The 27635-nt window shown below is 39.7% G+C and overlaps 1 protein-coding gene across 3 annotated transcripts in view; it reads left to right on the top strand.

The window, feature by feature from the left end:
• Window positions 1-21401: 21401 nt before the first annotated feature.
• ppp2r3b (protein phosphatase 2, regulatory subunit B'', beta) overlaps window positions 21402-27635 on the top strand; it is a 46988-nt gene continuing 40754 nt past the window's right edge. For all 3 annotated transcript variants that reach the window (XM_045212124.1, XM_045212123.1, XM_045212125.1), the window contains exon 1: window positions 21402-21505. The gene's annotated coding sequence lies outside the window, so the exon portion shown is untranslated. The remainder of the gene's footprint in view (window positions 21506-27635) is intronic.

Raw genomic sequence — 27635 nt, 5'->3', positions numbered from 1 at the left:
ACACATAGGGCTGGGTAACAGTTTGATAAATCTTCCACTGCCTGTTGTCAGGCCACTGTTATTATTTTCTGATTAAATTAATGCAGTTATACTACAACCCTTTCCCATGCCACCAGCACATCTAAAATATGCTCTATCAGTAATGTTAAATATAATTACCTGAACTCAGCCTATAATCACAGCATACTGTATATATTTAGTATACTTAGCATATTGAGTCTATACACAAACACAAACTCACAGACACCTTTCCTATTGTCTGCAGGAAATGCATGTATTGGTTGTCTAAAAATGACATCACATTGAATTTAAGAGTAATTGTTCAGATGTTTTGTGTATCTCATTAAAACACAATAGAACCAAAACATTTCATAAGCGGGAGATGTCAATGAATATACCCCATCAAATATAATTATTCTACTCGTGGCAGGCAAATCACAGAGTGAATTAAAAACACTGCTGTCAAAAGCTATTTTATCATTTTTTTATTACAGTTTTTGTGAAGTGTCCATCCAGTGTTATTATCTAAAATAACAAAGCACTATCTTCATGTTACAGGAGCGGTCAGGCCATGGCCATTTTCATGCCATTCCTAGTTCATAACCCACAAAAAATTACTATAGAAGCGAGAGGAGTTTTTGTTTGGGGCCATGACACTGAAAGGGACAAGGCCTAGATCCAGATCTCACCAATATTGTCTGGTTTTAATATCGCCTGTCCAAATCATTCCGGATAAAAATCATCTGGGTTGTCATAGCAGACCACAGAGGCCCGGTTCACACTGACACAACAGATTATTTTGTAAATGTGAATGCAACAAAACTTTTACAGAACAGTTATGGAGAAAACACTTGCAGGAGGTAGTGTAAAATGCTTCTCATAGTGGAGTGAGTGAAATGTGAACGCTCCATAACACATGTGAACGCTCCATAACTCAGAGAGAGAGAGAGAGAGAGAGAGAGAGAGCGAGAGCAAAGCCAACAGCAAGATAAAACATTTGACACAGAATTATGGAAACATGTTTTCCTCTTACGACTAAACTATAAACTTCCTGCAATCAACTGAATTCAAAAGTATCCTGTTATGTCCATATCTGTCCTCAATTTGTATTTTTATCTTTAAAGGGAAAGTTTGACATTTTGGCAATCAAGCCCTTTTTTCTACTTACTCAGAGTCAGATGAACAGATGAGCGGGCAGCATACCACCCTGCATCACACTGCTGGCTTGCTTCTGAAGCTAATCAGGGTCGGTCTTGGTTGGTCCCTGGTGTTGGATGATCAGTAGAAGGCACTCTTTCCTCTGGTCTAAAAAATATCCCAATTCCCGAGGGCAGTGATTGGGGACATTGCCATGAGTAGGGTGTCGTCTTTCAGATGGGATGTCAACGGGTGTCCCGACTCTCTGTGGTCACTAAAGATCCTATGGCACTTATCGTAAGAGTAGGGGTGTTAACCCAGTGTACTGGCAAAATTTCCAATCTGGCCCTCATACCATGATGGCCACCTAATCATCCCCAGCTATCAATTGGCTCATTCAAACGTGTGCTAGTTAGCAATGGCTCCAGGAACTACTTTCAACTTCCTTCAAACTGCTCTCAGAGACATACAAATGGTATCAATGAGTTCATCTGACAAGGGGTAAGTAGAGAGTGGTCTTCTTTGTTTTCTTATAAGGAGTGTGTGCTGTTCACACTCCTTACATAGTTTTATTTTATTCATGTTTTATTGATACACAGTCAGTAGAAGGCACAGGAAAGACTGGAGAAGACATGCAGAAGAAGACACTGTGTCAAATAAGCAGATTAAAACTTCTAATTCGCCTTGTGAAGCTAGAGACCAGTCTGTTTTAGGACTGCAAAATGTTTTTAACAAGAGACAGACAAAGAATCTAATGAAGAAAGGTAGAATTAAGGGGGAATGACTAGGGGAAGAAGAAATGGAGGGAGAGGTTCAAAGAATGAGAAAGGGAACTGAAGAAGGACACTTGTATTTTGGTTTGGACGGCGGGACAGGTTGAGAAAATGTGTATTGAAGGAGAGACAGAGAGAGAGAGGTTGAGAGCATGAGTAGTAGAGTGAAGAGGGATAGAAGGGCAAGGTTGTGTTTTCCTCATTCGCAACATCACCCCTTCTCTTGCCCCTCTCGCAGTGGTAGCATCACCACGCTCTTAACCTCGCGTGTTCTAGGTGTGGAAATTGCTCCTGACTGGTGGGCCTAATTACTGCCTCCTCACTGACCCGCGTCTCATCAAAGCAGTCTCGCTGGAGCTGATTCAACATGAGTCTGGCTGCTCTCCGCTCAGGCCAGCACCTCTGCCTAATGAATACTAAGGACTCATTATGGCGTCTCTCTGGCAACACCGCCCACTACTGGGACACATGCTAATACAGGCCGCTGTAAACTTGGAGAGCTAACTTCCATAGCCAATGTAGAGCGCTTCTACATAGCTTAACTCACACCCAGCACAGCGCCAGCCAACAGGGGCAAAGAGGGGGATCCAAGGTTAGGGAGAACATGTGAATGTGCTGTTGTGGCAAGCACGGCATTAAGAAGAGAGGGTTTGAACCTAAGGCGTTATAATATGCAGGAAAAGCTACCTGACACTGCCATATCCCAAGACAGTTCCACTTTAAAATAACTTTTAAGGCTTAATTAATTAAGCCTTCATAAAACCTTTAAAGGCCTGCATAGATGTTTCAAAAGTTATTCATAATCAAATTACATGCAATAAAGGGTGGGGAAAAGGCTTATGTCACATTTGACAATGCAGCAGATGTAAACACCTTCTATATCACCCTTTATGTAGTATGACTTTGCTTAGAAACAATTTGATGTGCTTATGTAGACTTTATGAATGCCCTTTAAAGTTGTGGTATAAGTTGTAGTTTCTGTTACCCCTAATGCTCCTATCCGTATGGAAATGTGCAGACAGGAGCGAACATTCAATATTTTGTTTGAGTGGACATTTAGCGAACGGTGCGGAAGCGGAATGTGTACATTAGGCATAAAACTGTTTGTCACATGACAATTGACATATGCAAATGTTGAGGTTTAAAATAAAACTCACATTGATATCCTATTCTGTTTATTTAAATATGGTGTGGTAATACAGACACCAACAGCAGACCCCCCTTATCTGAATTATCAGCATTAGTTCTACTAGTACTGGACTTTTTTTTTTGTGTGTGTGTGTGTGTGTGTGTGTGTGTGGAGGGGGAGGGGGCTGTTGGGGGTGTGTGTACAGTGCACTCTTCCTCAAAGCTTTTGTACTCATCCTCCTCTTGTGAGGAAATGTAAAACTTCTTGCTGTGTTATTTTCTTCCCGCTGTTTGTTCTTTTGATCTGTGTGTACATTATCTCCAGCGCTTTGAATTTCAATTTCACTGTCATGTAAGCTCTTTTCATCACAGCCGACGGTTGCAGCTCTAATAATATTCAACTTTTAAGTCACTGTGGAATGCTAATTATCTTGCTATTTTAATTAATATGTCCCTACAGATTTCCATATCAAATCAGTTTTAACACTGGATCGTGCACTTTGAGCCAATAAATTACAATAAAGCCCCAAAATAAAATCACTTTAAAAAAAGGAGAGATTTTGAGGTGTACAGGAGCAGGGTGCATTTGAACTGTGTTTACATAAACTGCTTACTGTTGTTTAATCAACTGAATAACATGAACCACATTGGGCTGGTTTTGAAACTGATTCAATGAAGCGTGGTAATAGATGTTTGTATTATAATGAATAAATCCATACATGAACATGCTAGCTAGATAAAAGATGCTGCTTTGCTGGATATTTGCAGGGGCAGTGTGTGTTAAATGTTCTGAAAACACTGTGAGATAAGTGCTTGTGTGTGTTAGCAGCTGTGAGTGTGTGTGAATGTGGTGGCATCACTGAGCTTACAGTGTATGTGTACAAGTGCTTATGCGGTATGTGGTAGTATCATATCAGTAATATAACAGGTAATGGTGTGTGTGTGAAAAGCAATTACATTAACCGGGCCTAGGATTGGGCCTTTCATGGAAAGATGTAGAGCTGTGTGTGTGTATGTGCGTGCGTGCGCTCGCGTGTGTGTGCGTGCTGGCCTGCCTCCTTAAACGCTTGTTTTGTCCGGCAGCTCTCTGTGTGCCATTCATCATGTTGAGTGGGAAGCAGTGCGCCCTGGGATATGAGCACTACTGTATTCCTCTCTCATAATCAAAGGTCACACTGGGGGCTGGGTGTTGAAATTGCTTTACTTCACAGCAACACACACACACACACACCTGCCAAGCCCAACTGGTGCTATGCCAAAAGGAACTGACTAAAAGCTGGAACGTAACCTGGCTATTCTTCTCAGTAAATTGTTGCTCTTTGTCTTTCCGTTGGCATGGTTCCAGGTAATAATGAAAATATTGTACGGTTTTAGTCATTTTCCAGTTTAAATTCAAAGGTACTTCAGTTAAATTGTTAAATCATCAATTATCATCAATGTCATCTAAACTCCTATGAGAAGCTCATTTGGCCCCTTCTTGAAACACTTTCCACTTCATTGGGAAATGCATCATCCCTCTTGCATAACTTAATTTATTCGATATCACACTAAGTCTTTTAAGTATGTCCCACAGAACTACGGTTTATAGTTAACATTCATTTATCAGAATTTGTTTTATCTCAAGAGGCCAAAATATACAAAAGTGCAGAATAATTAAAATAAGATGTTATATTCATATTAACTTAAACAAAAATCAATGTAGGTGTTTTCTATTTGATACTATTCAAACAGCGGCACACTGATATACCTTATTTAACAACTCAGATTTATAAACCAGAATACTTTCTTGTGTACATTATAACTATTTTTCAGCTCACTGAGGAAAACTGATATTCATGGAGAGATGAAAAAGTATTCGGGTGTTTATTATACTTTAAAATTAAGTGATGCGCATCTCGCTGCGATATAATTAATACGGTGGAAATCTTGAATTAAAGATGTAAATCCTGACACTTTGGCAGGGGGGCCGGTAAAGGACAGTGGTCTCCAAGGTCTGGATTATTCTTAGCGTATACCAATTAACACCATGTCTCTTCTTCTATGTTAAATTCAATTAAGACCCTTTACAATTTTTAAGTTCCTTTCTTCTCCGTAGTTAGAGAATGTCAGAGATGCAGATCAAAGCAGGTAATGCTGCTTTGCATAAAAACATCTGCATATTTCTAAGAAGGTTTTAATTTCGTTTTGCATAAATTAGAACGCAGGAGAGGTTAGTGGTAGCCTGAGATGGGGAGCTGTGTGTACTCTCATGTAAACATACATGCACAAACATATACATCCGTACACACGGCCACACGTAGGTTCGCAGACACATACATACACACATACGCGCACACACTCAGACACACACATGCGCACACATACACAGACACACACCACACACACACTCAAACTCCCTATCAAATCATGGAATATTATTTCACTCTGACACTGGTGTATAAACATTGAAACCCCCACAGACTAACACCAGGTGTAGAGAACAATTTGGCTTTTTGTCATTTCTGTTTTTGTTCCAGTTCCTTGCGGCACAGGTCCAGGCTGGGACTAGGCATGGGAGAAAGCTATGCTAAATTGGGTTGCTGTTTTTTTTTAAGGCTTCTGTTGCAGCCTGTCGCTGGCTATTAAGAGTGTTAATAACGTTAAAGATCGTACACAGCAGTGTTAGCACCCAATAACACCTGGCTCTTGAAGTAATCATGCTCTGATTTATGCCTGTAATTTCCGTGAGAGGGCCTACTAAAGCTCTGTTTGTTTTCTAGATCACTATATTTTAATGGGCCTGCTAACCAGACCTGGCCTAATGGCCCTCTTCTCTCTTCTCCTCCTCTGCTGGGTTTCTCATTTATTTCTGTTTTTACACTACTCCTTACCATTCCCTTGCTTTTCGCCTCAGGATTTGTGGTCCATAGCGTGAGGTCAGGGTTGAAGTGGTACTGTACCCAGATAGGTGTATCATGACTGAATCTCCTCTCCTTTCTCCAAATAATTAGTTAGCTAGCCATGTTCCTAGCCAAGGCACTCCCAATGATTATCATCATTAGGAATCAATGGACTGACTAATAAGAGTAATAACTACTAAATAATTAAAATGTTATTTAATAATTCCTAAATCCCTTATTGTGTGTGTGTGTGTGTGTGTGTGTGTGTGTGTGTGTGTGTGTATGCGTGCGTGCGTGCTGCATGTGTGTGTGCATGCATGTCAAGCCTGTGGAGGTGCACATGAGCATCTTCACAGTCAGTGTGTGTGTCTGTGTATACTGTGGGTGATGAAGGGCTTGCTACCACACCAGATAGATGCTCTGAGGCCTCCACAATAGAAACACAAACAACCTGTTACCCAACGCAGTAATAATTGCCATGTAATTGCATTACACTACCAGCTATCAATAAATCAATGTGCATATGAACTGGCCAGCTATGAGTAATAGCCATTTAGTTGTTTTCCTGTATTATTCTATCGATGTTCCACTAGCGGCTGTCCTGCAGATATTTAATGCTTTTTAAGCTAAGTGCTGACATCATAATAAAGAGCCATGATGCTCAGGCCAGCCGTGTGGTTTGTGAGCTGAAGGCTAAAAAGTAATGGACAGCCATTGTGGGAGCAGGAACAAGACTTAACTCTCAGTCAACACTACTATGAAGGTCTCTCTAACATGTCCTCAATATAAATGCAACAGACTCAAACTATACTATCAAAGACTCAAATACACTGCTATACCAAAGATTAACATGTACTCAATTTAAATGCAATAGACTCCAACTATACTATCAAAGACTGAGACTCAAATACACTGCTATACCAAAGACTAACTTGAAGCTTATTCAATATAAACGCAATAGACCAGGGTTCTCTGACTCCAATCCTACTACTACTGGGTGTGCAGGCTTTTATTCCAGGCCTTCAGTAACACATGGTTATTTTAATCTGGTGTGATACAGAAGGGCTGGAACGAAAGGATCGCATTGAGTGTCTCTCCAGGAACGGATTTCAACACCCGGACGATAGTAACTATATCAAAACAACACTGCTACCGAAGACTCTAATGATACACATGCCAGAAACTCACAAACCCATGAAATGAGCTCTGAAATCAAACAATATATTTCTGCTTAAGGGGCTCCAGACAGTCAATAACCCTGTCTGGTAAATAGACATGTTGCTTTATTGTTTGAGATGGATTTTGATTATAACTATTTTTCTCTGAAATCTTGTCAGTCGTCTTTGACCCCGAAAGAGGGGGGGGGGGAGAAATAATTTGTATTGTATTGTAATTGGCCTTTCATACAAGTTTATTTTTAAGCATATTTTGATGAACTTTCACCTTAATTTGTGTGTGTGAATGTGTGTCTGTGACTCTTATCACAATATCTGTTTTAATCCAATGTTCAAAGCCATTGGCTAATTCAAACATCAAAACATTTTGTCAGGTGTTATTTCTTTGTTGCTGTGTTTTCATAACCCTGGTGTCTCAAAGCATTATGAACTCAAATATTTTGCTCTGTCTAACATTTCCTGTGCCAATAGGCAGCTCGCACCAGCACAGTAAGTACACGCAGGATACACTGCCATCCAGTGTTGAGATTGTGCCAATGTACCATTGTCCACTGCACAACTGCATAAACTTTAATATACAGTAGCAAACAGTAAAAGGCTATGTCTCTGCTTGATTGTACCTGTTCTTTTAGCTCCCACAGTGCAGAGGGTAGTGGTAACATGTTTAAGTCTAATGACTAGCATGCTGTGAAAGCGTGATCTCTCTCGCTATTGTTAATAAGATATAAAGTGGTAGAGATAGTGTCCAAGTCTGGTCCATTTAACATCTTCATATTGGTGTCTTGTTCTTCAAATTATACTTATTCACAGAGACTTCCTCCCATGTGCAGTACAGTTATTGAAAAATGGGTTCACATTAATATATGCAACCCAAATAAAACCAACAACAAACAATGTGTGTTGTTGCATATTGCCAACATGAATATGTATTTGCAGAGCCTTCAAACGGAGACATAAAGGGAGGCCCAACCTGTTGGTGTCTAAACCTCTTTTCCCTGCTGTGCAAACTTCACTTGGTTAATGCTAAACCATAATTATGACAATAGATATTAGGAAAAATACACCAACCACATTATGTACATGCCTGCACATTTGAATACACTCAAATAGATATGCACATAAAACACACACACACACACACACCCACACACACACACACACACACACACACACACACACACACACACACACACACACACACACACACAGCTCTACATCTTTCCATCAAAGTCCCAGTCCTAGGCCCGGTTAATGTAATTGCTTTTCATTGATCCTGTCTGATCAGGTGACTACTGTTCATCCTTTTCCAGGAGGCCAATGCCAAACTTTCGACGAGAGGCAGTGGTGGAGGACATTTTCTTTGGAGGATACACTCTTAGAAAAAGGGTTATTTGGCTGTCCTCATAGGAGAACCCTTTTTTGTTCCAGGTAGACCACTTTTTGGTTCCAGTTAGAACTCTTTTGGGTTCCTCTGTGGAAAGGGTTCTACATGGAACCCAAACGGGTTCTACCTGGAACCAAAAATAGTTATTCAAAGGGTTCTCCTATGGGGACAGCCGAAGAACCCTTTTCGGTTCTAGATAGCACCTATGTTTCTAAGAGTGTAGGTGTGTGTGAGTGTGAGTGTGTGAGAGAGAGAGAGAGAGTTGAGTGAGTATGTGCGTTTGGCGTGCGTGTCAGTTCTCATACGGCCTCATCGACCCACAGGGCCACGTTTGTGAGTGCTGGGCTCAAACATAGAAACACTTCATACTGTGGACAGACAGACAGACTGACAGACTGACTGGCGGAAGGACTTCATTAACCAAGAGGAAAGAAAGAGAAGAGTCTCTTTGTGTTTTGGATGAGAAACAATAAGAGCAGACTTTGTAAGAGGGACAGTAAAGTCGCATCATGCAAGGTCAACCAAACCAAGGATTTGGGCCCAATACTCAAAGGCCCTCCCAGAGATCATGTGATTTCAGCATCTGAAGTGTGTGCCAGGCTAGTGTGTGTTGCTGCCGCAGCACAGCAGGCTGAGCTGGAAGAGTTTTTAAGGATCTTTTGGTTTGGTTCAATAACGCTGGTGAGCGTACCTCCAACAATATATTTGAAAAAAAAAAACATTTTTACATACCCCTGAACCCAACTGGACTGGAGCCATTTGCCTGGAGTCTGGTACTCACACACACACACATATACAGACACACACACACACACACACACACACACACACACACACACACTCTGCACAGTGTAGACTACTAGAGCATGTACCATAGAGGGAGTTTGTTACAGTTTTTTTCAATCGATTTGGTGCTAATCTCACAAGTCCTGTATGTGGTGAATTTTAAAAACTCAGTACAAATCTCCAAATTGGTAACACTTGTAACCCAGCAAGTTTCAAATTCAAAACTTTTGAATGTGCTTTAATTTTGTTTGAAGACATCTTTCACCACACAACCACTGATCCAAAGTATACCTTTACTGTGAAATTCCATGAAAACATTGATTTAATCAACAAAACACTACATAATGATATCTTCTCAATTGAGTTATTTTAACAACCAGGTAATTCAATAGCAAAAAAATCAAGATTCATGTTTCAAAATTGCCCTTTGAATGTAACATGCTACAGTACTGTAAATTACAGTACATTACACTGTTTTCACATTAGGCAATACACTTTAAATACCCATTAAAATTGACTGAACATCTCATTTCCATAATTTCTATCCCATGTGAGATCGGAGGTGTGATCATTGAAGACATCTTTCACAATCATTGATGCAAAAAATAAAGCTATTGTTCAGATAAAATTATAACATAAGTGTACTGTAATCAAATGAAACACATTAAAGAAATGAAAGAAACATAATGTTTAGCAGGCACTATCAAGCCTGTCTTGAGCATTTGGCCATAGGTTCTCATCGACATCGCTTTAAATGTCCTCATTGTTCATGCACCTGGGGAAAAACCTTTTGGTATGGCGAATCCACGGCTGACGTACGTCTGGATTGATGTTATTGCATTCCTCATCCATGGCCTGAAGGAGGGTGGTACTCTCATTGGGATGGCAATCATACATCTTCCACCTGTATTGTAATCATGTATTGTATTTTACAGTATTGTAGTATGTATTGTAGTGGTCCTGTACGTGGCTTAGTTAGTAAGAGCATGGCACTGCCAACATCAGACTTGTGGATTTGATTCCCACTGGGATCACATACAAAAATTTATGTCACTTTGGATAAAAGCGTCTGCTACGTAAACAGCATTTATTACAATATTACAGTACTGTACACTCCCCCCCATCAAAAAGACCCCAGCAACTCCATTTTGGATACATGTCTACTGTATAGGGGATGCATTTGTTACATCAATATCAGTTTTTATTTTATTTACTATGAGCGGCAGGTAGCTTAGTGGGTAAGAGCGTTGTGCCAGTAACTGAAAGGTCGCTGGTTCTAATCCCCGAGCCGACTAGGTGAAAAATCTGTCGATGGCACTTAACACTAATTGCTCCTGTAAATTGCTCTGGATAAGAGCGTCTGCTAAATGACAAAAATGAAGTAAAATCATAATAGTCATCATCGTAATAGTACATTACAGAATATATAATACTTTATATATATAATACTTTAGATGGTGAAAAAGTGACTGTATGATTTTGTGTGTTGTACTTAGTCAATTGAAAATGTGCTTACAGTTTTGAAACAACTGCCTTTTTGATTATTTGTTTGGACTTTTGTACTAAAAGTTTTTTTTACCAAAGCGATAGGAAAAAAATGTAATATGCAGTCCAGTTTTGGTGTTAGTATTTATCAGATCAGAGGCAAGGGGTTTCAAATCAGATCAGCCTGCTGAGAGACTCTGAAGAGACATTCTCTGGCAGAGACGAAGAGACCGTTTCCCCCCTAGAAGATCACAGTTAGCCACTTATGATGGAGCAATAACATAAGGCCCAATTGTCTTGTGATGCTCATTCGAAACATTAACTTTAAATGTGGGGATAGTTTTTTAGCTGCAAGTTGGGGGATAGAGTTCCTTTGAAAGTAATGGCGTAATTATTGTAACTTAATGCATTATTCTAGTGGTCTTTCTTGAAATAGCTCTGAATGAATGGTAACCTTGACTACTAGTTTTTATTTCCAATGTCAAGCTGTGAGGTGGTTTCACACACAAAAAAAGTATGATTCTGATGTTCAGATTTTCCAGTCTATAAAGCTTTCATAAACACAGTCCAAAACAGATTGGATTCACAAAACTATTTGGCATACCGATCACTCAGCCAGGCCTCTTGTGTGTTGCAGTATGGTTTCCTGTGTGTCTGAGAGGTGTATTCCAGCAGACACTATGAAAGGTATAGTTATAAGCTCACTATATCAGAAACGTCAATGTGACCCCTACTCCGATCAAATGCCGCAAGTTCGGTTTTACAGACTCATACACACACCACTCTGTTAAACGTGAAATAATATCAGACACTTTGTGTTGTGTTGTGTTGTGTGTGTGTGTGTGTGTGTGTGTGTGTGTGTGTGTGTGCCAGAATCTATGCTAACGCTACAACGAGACTACCTGGATCACAGTACACACACACACACACACACAGCTGCAGTCCAAAACCAATCTCTATCTCTCCTAATGCCTCTGTAACAATTTATTTGAATTTCCACTATTAAATTAAGTAAATAAATACACATGGACTGATGTTTTCATAGTACATATATGTATTGTACAGTGATGCACATTGATAAATAATAATACAAATTCACAAAACTTGTATTAATGTATTATCTATGTAATATCAATTTATAAGCACTTAATAAGCAGATCTTTATCTTGTGTGTTACCAATACCCTCTAATCATCCCTTTATTTTACTCTGCATTATTCAGTCCATTCCTGAAGAAACATCAGCCTTCCTCAACAGCTAGCAGAGCAGTGCGGCCGCAGAACAGGCCACATATAATGTGATGGAAAATGAATGATGAAATTCAAGGAGACTGAATGAAAGAGACGCTGGTGTGTGTGTGTGTATGTGTGGCGGGGGGGTTAGCTACAAGTTGGGGGATAGAGTTCCTTTGAAATTAATGGCGTAATCATTGTATTTTAATGCATTATTGTAGTGGTCTGTCTTGAAATAGCTCTGAATTAATGGTAACCTTGACTACTAGTTTTTATTTCCTATGTCAAGCTGTGAGGCGGATTCACACACAAAAAAGTATGATTCTGATGTTCAGATTTTCCAGTCGTTACAAAGCTTTCATAAACACAGTCCAAAACAGATTGGATTCACAAAACAATTTGGCACACTGATCACTCTGCCAGGCATCTTGTGTGTTGCAGTATGGTTTCCTGTGTGTCTAAGAGGTGTATTCCAGCAGGCACTATGAATGGTATAGTTATAAGCACACTATAGCAGAAACGTCAATGTGACCCCTACTCCGATGAAATGCTGCAAGTTAGGTTTTACAGACTCATACACACACTACTTCTGTGAAACGTAAAATAATATATTTGTGTCGTGCGTGTGTGTGTGTGTGCCAGAATCTATGCAAATGCTACAACGAGACTACCTGGATCACAGTATACAGTACACACATACACAAACACACACAAAGCTGCAGTCCAAACCCCATCTCAATCTCTCCTAATGACTCTGTAACACTTTATTTGAAGGTCCACTTATAACTATTACATTAATTAAATAAATACACATGGACTGATGTTTTCATTGTACATATATGTATTGTACAGTGATGCACAAATTCAGAAAACCTTTACTAATGTATTATCTATGTAATATCAATTTATAAGCACTTACTAAGCAGATCTTTATCTTGTGTGTTACAAATACCCTCTAATCATCCCTTTATTTTACTCTGCATTATTCAGTCCATTCCTGAAGAAACATCAGCCTTCCTCAACAGCTAGCAGAGCAGTGCGGCCGCAGAACAGGCCACAGATAATGTGATGTAAAATGAATGATGAAATTCAAGGAGGCCGAATGAAAGAGATGCTGGTGTGTGCGTGTGTGCATATGTGCATGTGTGCGTGCGTGTGTTGGCGTTTGTGTGTGTGTGTGTGTTCAAAGGTGAGGCCTTGGGTGATAGCGTAGCATAGGCTTCCTTTACCTTCTATAAGCACAGAGTATAAAAGAGAACTATAATGACCTTGGCATAATGAAGTCCTGCTGATTTCCATGATTTCCCTGCTTTCATGCCAGTATTCCACTATTCCATATGAGGGGCTAAAGGAAGCTTTGTCTGGCCAACCATTAGCGATTGACCAGCAAAATTACCCCAAAATCGAACACAAACCCTCGTTCCCATGTTTAAGTCATTATGGGCAAGATTGTAATCTCCAGGCAAATTAAGAGATGAAACACATTTTTGTAAATGGCTTGCTCATTTTTCATGGCGACCGATTTAAGAGCAATTTCCTTAATTCATGAAATGATTTAGAAAGTGATGTAATGTCCATTCCTTTTTATCTTGAAAGCAAAAGCAATGTCTAGGATTGGGCCTTTCAGAGCTGCTAATACGGCACAACGAAATCAAAGGCTTCAAAATAGCTTTTAATTCCACTTAGAGTTGATGAAATGCTGCAACTGACCTAAAATATGATATAAATATGATTAGACTACATCAAATAGTAGGCAATAAAACAATACAAAACAACAATCAACAATAAACAACCCTTTATTGTTGTGAATCTTCCAAAATATGTGCCTGTTCCAATCTGTCCTGACTTGATATAAAGCAGAAAAAATTATATTTACGCAGGTCCTGCTCTTAGAGAGTGAGATATTACAGGGCAATACAACAGCATAGTGCAACGTACACATAGCTATATGCCTAATAGTGCACATTCACTAAAATTTTGATATATTGAGGAATTCATAATCTGTTACAATGGGTTTACTGATTGACCTGCTCCTATTCCCTATCAGTGCTTGTTGTGAGGTGAGCATTGTCTAGAGATTATCACTGCTGTAGTTCATTCCACGGACACTCAAACCCAGTCCTCTATTCACTCACTTACTTTCAGTAAAATACCTCAGAACGGACAAGGGCCATTTCAGTGTGATATTTGTTATATACAGTATGTTAGGTCTTTGACAACATTTTTATTGCCGTTGGTTACAGTGAGGCAAGGATATTTGTCTACAAGAAAAAGAGTGTACATTTAGTGTGTGTTTTTTAGTTTCTTTTGAATTTAACCTTTATTTAATCAGGAAGTCCCATTGAGATCAAAATACCTCTTTCCCTAGGGAGTGTGTGAGCGAGAATGACAGAATGTATGTGAGTTGAGCAACCGAGTTGAGCTGTAAACGAGGTGAAGTGTGCCCTCTACAGGCCATTGTCTTACGTTTGTTTTAACCCTTATTTTACCAGGTAAGTTGACTGAGAACACATTCTCATTTACAGCAACAATCTGGGGAATAGTTACAAGGGGCAAGAATGAGGCAATTGGAAGCTGGGGATGATTAGGTGGCCATGATGGTATGAGGGCCAGATTGGGAATTTAGCCAGGACACCAGAGTTAACACCCCTACTCTTACAATAAGTGCCATGGGATCTTTAGTGACCACAGAGAGTCAGGACACCCGTTTAACATCCCATCCAAAAGACGGAACCCTACATATGGCAATGTCCCCAATCACTGCTCTGGGATATTTATTTATTTTTAGACCAGAGGAAAGAGGGCCTCCTACTGACCCGCCAACACCACTTCCAGTCTCCCACCCAGGGACTAACCCTGCTTAGCTTCAGAGGCAAGCCAGCAGTGGGATGCAGGGTGGTATGCTGCTGGCATTGAAATCCAGTCACCCACTCCATTCATTTGTATTTCTCCAACAAAGAAACTGTCCACTGTTACATTATATTGTGATGTTGAGGAGGTCAACTTGTACCAATATGTTTCCATATGGCTCATAAAGGGGAGAGGAGATAATAAGAAAACTGATTCAATCCTCCATCACATTTAGTTTTGTCTCTTCAGCTCACCATGTACAGTAAAAGTACCTTGCATTAATATGTGATGAAAGAGAAAGCTCTCCACAGACCTCAATAGGCAGAGGCATTGTCTCTCTTTTAAAGTCATCTCAGATGGAAGGAGCTAACTTCAGAGAGCTACTGATGTGTTCTAATGAAAGAAGTCTCCTCCTCTGCGGCTCCATCTCGCGTCGCGTATTAGGAATCTAAATGTTGACTGAAGCCGGTTTGATTCTCTCCCTGTGATTTTCTTAAGGAATAAAAACACTGCTCTTGTGTTTACAGTATGACTATAAAAGGAGTATGAGAAGACTTATCAGCATCAGATGGCATTTTGGGAGGTAGAACGGGAGGTTTGGAGTGTTTCACAGTTCGCACCCCAACTCAGTTCTGAGGATATCACAGAATTTTTTTTAAAAGAAGAAGATCAAAGCAATGTACTGCAAATTCACAATGAGAGATTGCTATACCCCAACATCGTAGGTTTAAAACAATATAACATTGCTCACATAAATTATACTGTATAACTACATTGCAGGATTTCAGACAAAGAACAGACAGTGGCCTCATTGCTAAATAAAAATTAAATGATGACAAATGACCTTATAAGAAGGCCAAACTACTGTACACATATACACGCATTACTTTATGTGGGGTGAATGTTGGACCAGTATTTAAATATTATTTCAGACATGATATGGCCTAAGTACTTTTCATTGAAAGTATAAAAAAAATTGTTAAAGACAAATTTCTCTTCCATGCCAATGGACAATATTGGTGCAAAATACTGTAGATTTCAGTAAAAGGGTGGGGATGTTATAAAACATGTGGGTGTATAGTAAACCTACTTAGAGGAACCTTTATCTGCTACAGAGAATGATAAATTAATGTTGTTTATGTGCATGTGCTATATACATAGTCAAACTGTTGGCTTTTTCTTTCTATTTTAATTTTATATTTGAGACATTTTCCTATTTGCATTTTTGACTGAACTGTAATACTTTTTTTATTATTGTTAAATTGAAATCACAGATGAAAGAAAGTGAGAATATTCGGCACACAGTTGTCAACTGTAGTTGCACTGTTGGCTTTGTCACATGTCACGAAGTGAAATTGCAACAACTTGATGATAAAAATCTATAACACCATTTCAATGGAGGACCACATGGAGGGCCACACTAACTCCCATTACGCATGTGTTTATACTGTATGTCTGATTGGGAAATAGACAGTAAACTTTGTAAGATCTCTCCAGGCAATCAAAGTACCAAGACTGGCCAAACACAAACTACTGTACGCACTTTGCCTATACTGTTTCACCAGCAGTTAGTTCAAGTTAGCCGCCTGCACAACATCATTTCCTATGTAACAGCAACCAAACTAGTTCAACTTTACACACTTGCCTTATTAGAGCAGATTGCTTTTAGCCTACTTCAGAGAGTCCATAACTTGACAGCAGTAGGGGCAAGCTGAACACATGAACCCCTCACTAACACTCTTCCACGTTAACCAGCTATCCCCTGTGGTTTCTGACTCGGCCAAACCTTTGAAATGTCCTTCCAGGCGTGAAAAAACAACATGCTCGCAGCTTTGGGTAAAATCCTATTTGTACACTGTAATTACGCTTTGAAAAGTTGAAAAGTTTAGGGCTTCACTTTTTCTCCTCTCATTTCTGATATTGATCAGGGTGTAAATGAGGCTCTCTGTTGAGAAGAACAAAGAGTTTTCTGATTACGTTCCTCGCTTCTGAAAACTCTGAATGCAGCAGATTTTAGTTACTGCTGTTATCAAGGGAAGCAATCAGGAGAACCCAGTCAATAATGTTCACAACAGTGAGACACATTTGCTCTTGGCAAACAAGCTTAAGGCGTGTGTGTGTGTGTGTGTGTGTACAATAACAAGTTTGCAATACATGTATGACTTTCTACCTCCTTCATTACTATGCTATCATATATAGTAAAATTACAGACCTTTCTAAATGTGGTTATATTTCCAGCTGAGTAGTGCAAAGACTGCCTTGGACTGTTGGACTTTCTTTATGGAAAAGTTGCAGCCTTGCAAGATTAATTTGGAGGGTACCGATGGAAGACGTCAACTTGTTTTCTGTATGGGTGTATGATGGTACCTTTATTGGAACTGCCCTCTCCCAGAGTTACTGCCTATGCAGGGGAAGCAGTAGGGGAGCCATGTTGTCTCAGAAGACTCCTTTCCAGTAATCAATAAGACCGTCCAGTTCCCTTAACACTGCCGCATCTCACCCGACAGAGTCTTCAGTATGATGAGAAGGAAAGGGGGGGAGAAAGAGAAGAGAGAGACTAGAATCAGACACAGATGAAGAATTGTTATTCATGGAAAGAGAAGCAGGATCGAGTTTATACAGGCAAAATTGAACACACAATACTTGTTTCCTGGAAATAAGTACTTCAGTGTGGGGAAATTAGACTATAACTCAAATCTGGATTATGCATGGTATAAAACAAACCATCTTAACTGCAGTGGAATGTGGTTGACATTTACAAATGGAAAGAAATAGAAGCAGTTTTAGGGTATTGAATATATGGGGTTTCTGTGCTTGTGTTAGTAATGTACAGTGGAGGAAAAAAGTATTTAGTCAGCCACCAATTGTGCAAGTTCTCCCACTTAAAAAGATGAGAGAGGCCTGTAATTTTCATCATAGGTACACGTCAACTATGACAGACAAAATGAGCATATTTTTTCCTGAAAATCACATTGTAGGATTTTTAATGAATTTATTTGCAAATTATGGTGGAAAATAAGTATTTGGTCACCTACAAACAAGCAAGATATCTGGCTCTCACAGACCTGTAACTTCTTCTTTAAGAGGCTCCTCTGTCCTCCACTCGTTACCTGTATTAATGGCACCTGTTTGAACTTGTTATCAGTACAAAAGACACCTGTCCACAACCTCAAACAGTCACACTCCAAACTCCACTATGGCCAAGACCAAAGAGCTGTCAAAGGACACCAGAAACAAAATTGTAGACCTGCACCAGGCTGGGAAGACTGAATCTGCAATAGGTAAGCAGCTTGGTTTGAAGAAATCAACTGTGGGAGCAATTATTAGGAAATGGAAGACATACAAGACCACTGATAATCTCCCTCGATCTGGGGCTCCACGCAAGATCTCACCCGTGGGATCAAAATGATCACAAGAACGGTGAGCAAAAATCAGACGGGGGGGACCTAGTGAATGACCTGCAGAGAGCTGGGACCAAAGTAACAAAGCCTACCATCAGTAACACACTATGCCACCAGGGACTCAAATCCTGCAGTGCAAGACGTGTCCCCCTGCTTAAGCCATGTCCAGGCCCGTCTGAAGTTTGCTAGAGTGCATTTGGATGATCCAGAAGAGGATTGGGAGAATGTCATATGGTCAGATGAAACCAAAATAGAACATTTTGGTAAAAACTCAACTCGTCGTGTTTGGAGGACAAAGAATGCTGAGTTGTATCCAAAGAACACCATACCTACTGTGAAGCATGGGGGTGGAAACATCATGCTTTGGGGCTGTTTTTCTGAAAAGGGACCAGGACGACTGATCCGTGTAAAGGAAAGAATGAATGGGGCCATGTATCGTGAGATTTTGAGGAAAAACCTCCTTCCATCAGCAAGGGCATTGAAGATGAAACGTGGCTGGGTCTTTCAGCATGACAATGATCCCAAACACACCGCCCGGGCAACGAAGGAGTGGCTTCAGTAAGAACCATTTCAAGGTCCTGGAGTGGCCTAGCCAGTCTCCAGATCTCAACCCCATAGAAAATCTTTGGAGGGAGTTGAAAGTCTGTGTTGCCCAGCGACAGCCCCAAAACATCACTGCTCTAGAGGAGATCTGCATGGAGGAATGGGCCAAAATACCAGCAACAGTGTGTGAAAACCTTGTGAAGACTTACAAAAAACGTTTGACCTGTGTCATTGCCAACAAAGGGTATATAACAAAGTATTGAGAAACTTTTGTTATTGACCAAATACTTATTTTCCACCATAATTTGCAAATAAATTCATTAATAATCCTACAATGTGATTTTCTGGATTTTTTTTCTTCTCAATTTGTCTGTCATAGTTGACGTGTACCTATGATGAAAATTACAGGCCTCTCTCATCTTTTTAAGTGGGAGAACTTGCACAATTGGTGGCTGACTAAATACTTTTTTCCCCCCACTGTATATAGCATCATATAACTATTAGTAAAACAGGGTGGCATCTTGTCCATCTCATCTTCAGGGAGAGGTGTGTTTGTGTGTCCTTATTAGGTATACCATTTCCACAACCAACTCCAGCTATATAATAGGACACACCTAAACGCTGACAAGCAGTATTTTCGTGTTGATGGAAATGTGTGCATTTTTTCTCTATATATTCTCCATTATAACCACCAGTTTCCTGCTGGCCTTTTAGTTCTATCTCGATGGCTCTTTATGGAGGTTTAGAGTTTGATTACAACATCATCTTACTTGGCTTGTGTGACCTTATAGGTTAAATTTCCCTGCCGTTGACACACTGCACATCTCAGTAAATAGTATTAGTTATTCATCATGGAGGGAATCTCAATTTCATGAAAATGTTCCACATTTAGCTTTTTATGGATGATGGATGATGCTCTGAAACGTCTTCAGTGTTAGTGATAATCAAAATTGTGGCTCCAAGGAAAAATGTTGATGTCAAATGCTGCTTATATTAAATGCATGTTGCTGGTTGTTTCAAAAACTCATGCAAGAACATCTTCAACACACAACCCATTTGTCCCTCATTTGACTACGGTATAATCAAAAAGATACTTAGAACTAACACTGGCAAAAAGTATAATAACAGCACTGATATCACACCATTTGTGGGTGCCTACCTGTCGTTGTCTTTGTACAGTGTTATGTATTAGGGTTAGGCTATTGTTTAAAACATTGACCACATTCTCACTCATGACAAAATGGTCTCTGAAAAATGGGTTAGAATGGTCGGAAAACAGCATGCTCCCAAACCATCTTTCCTTTCATATTTTTTCTCCTTTCATATTTTTTCTTCTTGAGTGAGTGGATGTGAGGAAACAAGGCGCTCACTTCATTTGTGGTAATGTGGTTATCAAATGATTTCAGTGATTTGAGATTGATTACGCGGCAATCTGTGATTGGAACATACATTTTGGACTTTTAAATGAATAATATATTCCTAATGAACTTAGTTCCACTGTCATACCCCACCAGAACCCAAAATATAAGCTTTTATTACTCCATTGTTTGTAAACACTGAAATAGTAACACTGTGGCCTAAAAACATGGTTAAAACCACATATATCCTACTCAATTACTCTACTAAATGAATATAATCTTGTTCTAATATGTAATTCTATGGTTAAAACTATCATTTTGATCAGATTTTGAGTCATTGCATCCATAGCTATGTCTATAAAGTTGAGAGTGGTTACAACCCCATCCCTCAGCTGTTTATCAAAACAGTGGCGGGGAAGGCTTTGTTGTTTAAACAGCAGATTGCCCCTTTAACCCAATGAGTCCCACATCATGCTGGCGTGATTTAGGACTTCTAACCCCTTTTAAACATTGTATGTTTGAGCTGCCATTGGATTAATCTATTTCTTCTGCATCTGTTGGTACCAATCATTAGTCCGTGTAATTAACAGGGACTGAGCTAGAGCGGTTTTTGTGAGACAAGGGCAGATCCCGAAGGGGCCCGGGCCCAGTCTTTTTACAAAAATGTCTGTAGAGTCCGAATGGTTTGAGCTAGAAACTATTAAAAGCTATCTATGAAAAGCTGAGACTCATGAACCAAACATGTTTTGTTCTACACAAGAGTCATTAGAAGGTACTGGGTTCTTCTACATTGAAGATCATAGGATTTCCCAGTACATTGTGTCTATAATACTGTGTAATAAGCTCACATACAGTAGTTGCTGTCACAAACTCCAAACAGTTGTCACTGACTAGTTGGATATTAATTTCCCACTGAGCATTCATATAAATTCATCTCTATAAGGTTTTTGCTTTGGCCGACCTTATTTTTATTTATTTACATTTGCTCCTGCACCTAAATATAAACCCAAAATGAGAACGGAACCTATTTCAGTCCAAGTCAAGCACTGGACATTTGTCAACAAAACTTATGAAACTCGTGAATTGTTTTGTGTTCTACTTGTACCCCTTGTCTGAAAAGAAAATTGTATAACGCTTCATCGTGAGGCTAAACATAAGGGCTGGACAGATAAATTAAAGTCAGATAAATGAAAAGCCGATTTTTGCTGGGGTCTCGGGACTGATAGGGTTAAGTTATGTTCTTGCTGTCAGAAAGTTCCCGCGTTGTTTGCTCTTCCTGGTTACCTAGGTAGGGAACGAGATCTGGAATTCAAAGTAAACCCCGGTGAAATGAACGTTTCTCTACAATTTGTATCCTGACTTTAATAACATACAGGTAATCTTTAAAATGTGGATCAACTTGTATATGGTAGCTACCTACATACATTTCCTTTCAATGCCTTTATCGTAGCTAGTGGTATTTTGCTTGCATTGCTCCAGTTAGCGTAGCACAGTTTGTTGTGGTCACGACACAAGGAGTTTCTGCTGCTACTGACTGTAGCTAGTTTTGTTTTAATAGCTAACGGTAATTAACTAGCTTGCTATTTATGATGTTGGTTTTCAGTATTAGGAAATGGCTGATGTAACTATCTAGCTATTTAACTGCTGGATAAATTAACTAATTGCTGTGATAGGTAATGATTTGCGAGACATAGCTAATTTGCTAACTGCAACAACTAGCTAACGTTAGCTACCGTAGTAACATTAATCTAGAAAGAGTTCGCTCAAAAGGTAGCTAATTTAGCAATGTACAGTAGCTACTAGCCGATTGGCTAACTACTACTAGAAGGCTGGCGTTTGTTAGCTTGATTTCTTGCGGTTTCCAAACATTAGATACCTATCTGGTTTTCCTTTCCAATGCATCTCTATGTCTGATACACGAGAGATAAGAGCTAACAAGCTTGCTAGCTTCTGCACTAGCCCAATAATGGACTAAAGGAGCCTAACGTTACCCAAGGACCTTCGCTACATGTTCTGTTCAGAGGCAAATTGGTTCTGGCATCCAAACCAGCTAAATACTCCATCTAAACGTGAATCAATTATCAATTACAGTACGGTTCTAGAAACATAAAGTCATCTACTTGCGTATCACATTAAAATCATTTTACAAATGCAAAATATACTTACAGGTTGTTGGTGGCACCTTAATTGGGGAGGACGGGGTTGTGGCAATGGATGGAACGGAATAGGTGGAATGGTATAAAATACATCAAACACATGGTTTCATTGTGTTTGATTCGAATCCATTTACTCCAGCCATTATTATGAGCCGGCCTCCCCTCAGCTGTGGTCTATCTTGGGTTAGTTGTACAAATCTTTGATTATGCTAGCTCAATCACCCACAGAGCTATGGCTAATTTAGGCTCCTATAAGGGTGGACATTTTCTTAGAAAATATATTAAATCAATTACTCAATATTTATTTATATTTGCATAATAACATTGCATGTATATTTAGATACGTATTTGTTGCTAATTACATTACAAGTATTAATTACAGTTACATATGTTCATGTAGCCTAATATAAGTAATTGTAATGTGTATATATATAATTGTAATGCAATTAAGCTAGCAATAATATATATAAATAAATAATAATACTTTTCATCTTGTTTTACAAACTCAGGTTGACGATGTTATTAAAAAGACAGATACAAAATAATTGCAAATTGAATAAATAGAAAGTGATGTAAACTGATGCACAATATTACTTATTATTTTAGGAGTAATGTTTTTTCAACCATTTCACAGATGTAAAATATATGACTAAATTAAATTGTTATTCACTCTTATTTGGAAAAATTGGGGAGGGGGGCAAATAAGCACGGGTTCTGAAAATAACACGTTTCACTCAATAACCTAATCATTGTTTTATAATTATTTGAAGAAAACACATGAATGTGATAGAATAAGGGACATTTGATGTCTTACAAAATCTAGATACAGTATACAGGTAAAAGTCAGTAAATTAGAATATTTTGAAAAACTTGATTTATTTCAGTAATTGCATTCAAAAGGTGTAACTTGTACATTATATTTATTCATTGCACACAGACTGATGCATTCAAATGTTTATTTCATTTAATTTTGATGATTTGAAGTGGCAACAAATGAAAATCCAAAATTCCGTGTGTCACAAAATTAGAATATTACTTAAGGCTAATACAAAAAAGGGATTTTTTAGAAATGTTGGCCAACTGAAAAGTATGAAAATGAAAAATATGAGCATGTACAATACTCAATACTTGGTTGGAGCTCCTTTTGCCTCAATTACTGCATTAATGCGGCGTGGCATGGAGTCGATGAGTTTCTGGCACTGCTCAGGTGTTATGAGAGCCCAGGTTGCTCTGATAGTGGCCTTCAACTCTTCTGCGTTGTTGGGTCTGGCATTCTGCATCTTCCTTTTCACAATACCCCACAGATTTTCTATGGGGCTAAGGTCAGGGGAGTTGGCTGGCCAATTTAGAACAGAAATACCATGGTCCGTAAACCAGGCACGGGTAGATTTTGCGCTGTGTGCAGGCGCCAAGTCCTGTTGGAACCTGAAATCTCCATCTCCATAGAGCAGGTCAGCAGCAGGAAGCATGAAGTGCTCTAAAACTTGCTGGTAGACGGCTGCGTTGACCCTGGATCTCAGGAAACAGAGTGGACCGACACCAGCAGATGACATGGCACCCCAAACCATCACTGATGGTGGAAACTTTACACTAGACTTCAGGCAACGTGGATCCTGTGCCTCTCCTGTCTTCCTCCAGACTCTGGGACCTCGATTTCCAAAGGAAATGCAAAATTTGCTTTCGTCAGAAAACATGACTTTAGACCACTCAGCAGCAGTCCAGCTCTTTTTTTCCTTAGCCCAGGTGAGACGCTTTTCGCACTGTTTCTTGGTCAACAGTGGCTTGACACGAGGTATGCGGCAGTTGAAACCCATGTCTTTCAAGCGTCTCTTGGTGGTGGATCTTGAAGCCCTGACTCCAGCAGCTGTCCACTCCTTGTGAATCTCCCCCACATTTTTGAATGGGTTTTTTTTCACAATCTTGACTAGGGCGCGGTGATCCCTATCGCTTGACACTTTTTTCTGACCACAGTTTTTCCTTCCCTTTGCCTCTCTATTAATGTGTTTGGACACAGAGCTCTGAGAACAGCCAGCCTCTTCTGCAATAACCTTTTGTGTCTTTCCCTCCTTGTGCAATGTGTCGATGGTCGCCTTTTGGACAGCTGTCAAATCTGAAGTCTTCCCCATGTTTGTGTAGGCTTCAGAACTGGACTGAGAGACCATTTAAAGCCCTTTGCAGGTGTTTTGAGTTAATCAGCTGATTAGTTTGTGGCACCAGGTGTCTTCAAAATGTAACCCTTACACAATATTCTAATTTTGTGACACACGGAATTTTGGATTTTCATTTGTTGCCACTTCAAATCATCAAAATTAAATGAAATAAACATTTGAATGCATCAGTCTGTGTGCAATGAATAAATATAATGTACAAGTTACACCTTTTGAATGCAATTACTGAAATAAATCAAGTTTTTCAAAATATTCTAATTTACTGACTTTTACCTGTATACATGCATTGTTAACACTTTCAGAAAGTTGTGTATTTCCCTAACAGGGTGGAAATATGTCGTCGTCCACGTGTAAACAATCCGCCTATAAGTATTATGATTTAAGTGCCCGAGGTTGACCAATATGTTTTTCTGAAAGACAAACTTCCTTTTTCTCATGGAATACTACATAAAAAAATATATACAGTGAGGGAAAAAAGTATTTGATCCCCAGCTGATTTTGTACATTTGCCCACTGACAAAGAAATTATGAATCTATAATTTTTATGGTAGGTTTATTTGAACAGTGAGAGATAGAATAACAACAGAAAAATCTAGAAAAACGCATGTCAAAAATGTTATAAATTGATTAGCATTTTAATGAGGGAAATAAGTATTTGACCCCCTCTCAATTAGAAAGATTTCTGGCTCCCAGGTGTCTTTTTATACAGGTAACGAGCTGAGATTAGGAGTACACTCTTAAAGGGAGTGCTCCTAATCTCAGCTTGTTACCTGTATAAAAGACACCTGTCCACAGAAGCAATCAATCAATCAGATTCCAAACTCTCCACCATGGCCAAGACCAAAGAGCTCTCCAAGGATGTCAGGGACAAGATTGTAGACCTACACAAGGCTGGAATGGGCTACAAGACCATCGCCAAGCAGCTTGGTGAGAAGGTGACAACAGTTGGTGCGATTATTCGTAAATGGAAGAAACACAACATAACTGTCAATCTCCCTCGGCCTGGGGCTCCAAGCAAGAGCTCACCTTGTGGAGTTGCAATGATCATGAGAACGGTGAGGAATCAGCCCAGAACTACACGGGAGGATCTTGTCAATGATCTCAAGGCAGCTGGGACCATAGTCACCAAGAAAACAATTGGTAACACACTACGCTGTGAAGGACTGAAATCCTGCAGCGCCCGCAAGGTCCCCCTTCTCAAGAAAGCACATATACAGGGCCGTCTGAAGTTTGCCAATGAACATCTGAATTATTCAGAGGAGAACTGGGTGAACGTGTTGTGGTCAGATGAGACCAAAATCGAGCTCTTTCGCATCAACTCAACTCGCCGTGTTTGGAGGAGGAGGAATGCTGCCTATGACCCCAAGAACACCATCCCCATCATCAAACATGGAGGTGGAAACATTATGCTTTGGGGGTGTTTTTCTGCTAAGGGGACAGGACAACTTCACCGCATCAAAGGGACGATGGACGGGGCCATGTACCGTCACATCTTGGGTGAGAACCTCCTTCCCTCAGCCAGTGCATTGAAAATGGGTCGTGGATGGGTATTCCAGCATGACAATGACCCAAAACACACGGCCAATGCAACAAAGGAGTGGCTCAATAAGAAGCACATTAAGGTCCTGGAGTGGCCTAGCTAGTCTCCAGACTTTAATCCCATAGAAAATCTGTGGAGGGAGCTGAAGGTTCGAGTTGCCAAACGTCAGCCTCGAAACCTTAATGACTTGGAGAAGATCTGCAAAGAGGAGTGGAACACAATCCCTCCTGAGATGTGTGCTTCATGTAAGTAAGTCATGTTTTGCAGCGGGGTCAAATACTTATTTCCCTCATTAAAATGCTAATCAATTTATAACATTTTTGACATTAGTTTTTCTGGATTTTTTTGTTGTTATTCTGTCTCTCACTGTTCAAATAAACCTACCATTAAAATTATAGACTGATCATGTCTTTGTCAGTGGGCAAACGTACAAAATCAGCAGGGGATCAAATACTTTTTTCCCTCACTGTATATACTCCCCCCCAAAAGTTATGACTTCCAAAAGGCACCACCTAGTAGGAATGACCCAGCTAGCTATAGTTGCCAACAATATGGAGTAGGCAGCTATAATTTGCTAGCTAGTTGGTGATTGAATCTGATAAAATAATCATTTGTTTTTTTCTATGCTCACTGTATAGGCCTAATTATCAAATATGCTTCTACTGCCTGTTTGGGATTTTATTAGGATCTGCATTAGCTGTTGCGAAAGCAGCAGCTACTCTACCTGGGGTCCACACAAAACATAAAACATGACATAAAACAGAACAATAATAAACAAGAACCGCTGAAGGACAGAACTACATGAATAAAAAAATGCACACAGGCTACGTATCAATACATACACACAAAATATCTAGGTCAAATAGGCGAGAGGCGTTGTGCCGTGAGATGTTGCTTCATCGGTTTTTTCAAACCAGATCTGCTGTTCATTTGAGCAATATGAGATGGAAGGGAGTTCCATGCAATACTGGCTCTGTATAATACTGTACACTTTCTTGAATTTGTTCTGGATTTGGGGACTGTGAAAATACCCCTGGTGGCATGTCTGGTGGGGTAAGTGTGTGTGTCAGAGCTGTGTGTAAGTTGACTATGCAAACAATTTGGAATTTTCAACATAATTTCTCTTATAACTGTCTTTCTTTGCAGCACTTGGACACATGGCTGGACAATACTCAAGATAAGACAAAACTAGAGCCTGCAAGACTTGCTTTTTGGAGTGTGGTGTCAAAAAAGCAGAGCGTCTCTTTAGTATGGACATACCTCTCCCCATCTTGACAACCATTGAATCTATATGTTTTGACCATGATAGTTTACAATGTAAGGTAACACCAAGTAATTGTCTCCTCAACTCGTTCAACAGCCACACACAGCATTCATTACCAGATTCACCTGAGTTTTAGAGCTTAGGGAATGATTTGTACCAAATACAATGCTCTTAGTTTTAGAGATGTTCAGGACCAGTTTATTACTTACCACCCATTCCAAAACTGACTGCAGATCCTTGTTAAGGGTTTCAGTGACTTCATTAGCTGTGGTTGCTTACACGTATATTGTTCAGTCATCAGCTTACAAGGACACACAGGCTTTGTTTAATGCCCGTTTGCTAAGAGCTGGCAGCAAGCTGATAGGTCTGCTGTTAGA

Source organism: Coregonus clupeaformis, chromosome 40 (genome assembly GCF_020615455.1).
Source record: "Coregonus clupeaformis isolate EN_2021a chromosome 40, ASM2061545v1, whole genome shotgun sequence".
NCBI classification, from domain to species: Eukaryota; Metazoa; Chordata; class Actinopteri; order Salmoniformes; family Salmonidae; genus Coregonus; species Coregonus clupeaformis.
The sequence above is the reverse complement of the archived record's forward strand: the minus strand, read 5'-3'. Positions and strand labels throughout refer to the sequence as shown.